Below are 2,500 nucleotides of genomic sequence, written 5' to 3'. Positions count from 1 at the left end.
TCTTGCACCTTAACCTAACCCATCTTGCACCCTAACCTATGTCACCTTAACCTAACCCATCTTGCACCTTAACCTAACCCATCTTGCACCCTAACCTATGTTGCACCTTAACCTAACCTGTGTTGCACCTTAACCTACCTCAATTTGCACCGCAATGTAACTCAATTTGCACCGCAATGTAACTCAATTTGCACCGCAATGTAACGCAATTTGCACCGCAATGTAATGCAATTTGCACCGCAATGTAATGCAATTTGCACCGCAATGTAATGCAATTTGCACCGCAATGTAATGCAATTTGCACCGCAATGTAATGCAATTTGCACCGCAATGTAATGCAATTTGCACCGCAATGTAATGCAATTTGCACCGCAATGTAATGCAATTTGCACCGCAATCTACCCCCAAGTTGTGCCTTAACCTAACCCACGGTGTGCCTTAACCTAACCCACGGTGTGCCTTAACCTAACCCACGTTGTGCCTTAACCTAACCCACGTTGTGCCTTAACCTAACCCACGTTGTGCCTTAACCTAACCCACGTTGTGCCTTAACCTAACCCACGTTGTGCCTTAACCTAACCCACGTTGTGCCTTAACCTAACCCACGTTGTGCCTTAACCTAACCCACGTTGTGCCTTAACCTAACCCACGTTGTGCCTTAACCTAACCCACGTTGTGCCTTAACCTAACCCACGTTGTGCCTTAACCTAACCCACGTTGTGCCTTAACCTAACCCACGTTGTGCCTTAACCTAACCCACGTTGTGCCTTAACCTAACCCACGTTGTGCCTTAACCTAACCCACGTTGTGCCTTAACCTAACCCACGTTGTGCCTTAACCTAACCCACGTTGTGCCTTAACCTAACCCACGTTGTGCCTTAACCTAACCCACGTTGTGCCTTACCCTGCTCTGTAATTGGCATATGACACGTTACATTAATGTATTGTTGTCCAACCGCAACCCGCTCAGAATTTTGTGTACACAGCTACGTGTCATCTCCCCATAACAGCTGCATTGCAGTGTGGTACGCCATAGAGACGTGTGGGAGTAATGGACGCAGTGGATGGCGATCAGCATGAGCCGTCTGTTCATGTAGTGGCGCGTGTATGCAGACGTAGTAGTCTCTTCTCACACAATGTGATAGCACGGTGCCCCGCGTTCCACATCTGCGACATGCTACAGAGGCCGGTTGACAGTTGGTCGCGCAATGGACATCGCATACGTACGGGGGCACCTTCCACGTGCCCTCTAGTCGGGCACATTTTGTTGCGTGGATGTGAGCGGATGTAGTGTGTCTTGACACCTGACAGGCAGGCATGCAATAATAGTTGACTTTGCAAACGGGGATGGACGTGTACGTTTACTGGTGACGTTACGCACATGAACAACTGGTAACCCGTTGTGGTGCGGTTGTCCTTGCTGGAGGTACATCTGTGAGGGCAACGATCGGTACAGCTACGAAGCGGTCCCCACCATACCAACGAACGTGAATGTGAATCTGGGTGTGAAGCGATACGCGGCTGTGGGTGGGTGGGACTGTCCCCGGCCGGTGAGGGGGGGCCGCCCGGCGTGCTGGCCGCGCGGTGCGTGGGCGCACGCGCTACAGCCGGCTGGTGGGGGCGCCCAGTGGCAGGCGCGCCGGCCGACGGACGCGGCAGGCGGCGCACCTGCGCGCCGGGGCACCCTGCGCGTGGCGCCGTGCAGCCAAAGTGGGTCCTCGCCGGCCCGGTGCGAAGCGCGGTGGACATCTGCAGTGTGCTGGTCCGATTGAGGACTGTGTGCGTTGAGGATGCGCCGCCGCCCGGCACTCGGCGCCGCGACGCCGTCTGCTGCTCGGTCGCCCCAGCGGTTCTCGCTGGTGGTTTGTATCGCAGTTGTGCAGACGTGTTGGCACGTGCGCTGTGCTGGGAGAGTTCGCTTCGGCACCCACGTGGGGCCTTTGCCCTTCTGTGGCGCTGGCGTTGGAGCTGCCGGTCACCGTAGGTGGCGCGTGTTGTCTCCCGCCGGCAATGCCACGACAGCACGCTCCCGGGCCTCTGTCGGCAGCGGCAAGCTCAGTTGGGAGCACGGGTGGTCGCACCTAAAGCGTCTACTCGCCTAACTCCGGGCGATTGCGCCTCTCTCGAACCCGACCAAGTACTTAGGACGGCGCTGCGCGCCGCCGGGACCTGAGAGGGTTTCGAGGTGTATTGTGCAGGGGAGCTCAGCCTCCTCCTGTTTGCAGAATAATTGAGCGGACGCTTGCGTGTTCGCGCGGGCCCCTGGGACACACTCCCGGGCGGCCGGCTGCTCAGCTCTAGTTGACGCAGCTCCCTGGTTGATCCTGCCAGTAGTCATATGCTTGTCTCAAAGATTAAGCCATGCATGTCTCAGTACAAGCCGCATTAAGGTGAAACCGCGAATGGCTCATTAAATCAGTTATGGTTCCTTAGATCGTACCCACGTTACTTGGATAACTGTGGTAATTCTAGAGCTAATACATGCAAACAGAGTCCCGAC

General features: G+C 55.5%; 1 non-coding gene across 1 annotated transcript in view; it reads left to right on the top strand.

Annotated features, from left to right (window-relative positions):
• Window positions 1–2,311: 2,311 nt before the first annotated feature.
• LOC126093547 (small subunit ribosomal RNA) overlaps window positions 2,312–2,500 on the top strand; it is a 1,909-nt gene continuing 1,720 nt past the window's right edge. Inside the window, exon 1 of the ribosomal RNA XR_007521685.1 lies at window positions 2,312–2,500. This exon is cut by the window's right edge and continues 1,720 nt beyond it. This is a non-coding gene — a ribosomal RNA (small subunit ribosomal RNA).

Source organism: Schistocerca cancellata, chromosome 7 (genome assembly GCF_023864275.1).
Source record: "Schistocerca cancellata isolate TAMUIC-IGC-003103 chromosome 7, iqSchCanc2.1, whole genome shotgun sequence".
NCBI lineage: Eukaryota > Metazoa > Arthropoda > Insecta > Orthoptera > Acrididae > Schistocerca > Schistocerca cancellata.
This window is presented reverse-complemented; position numbering and strand designations above follow the sequence as displayed.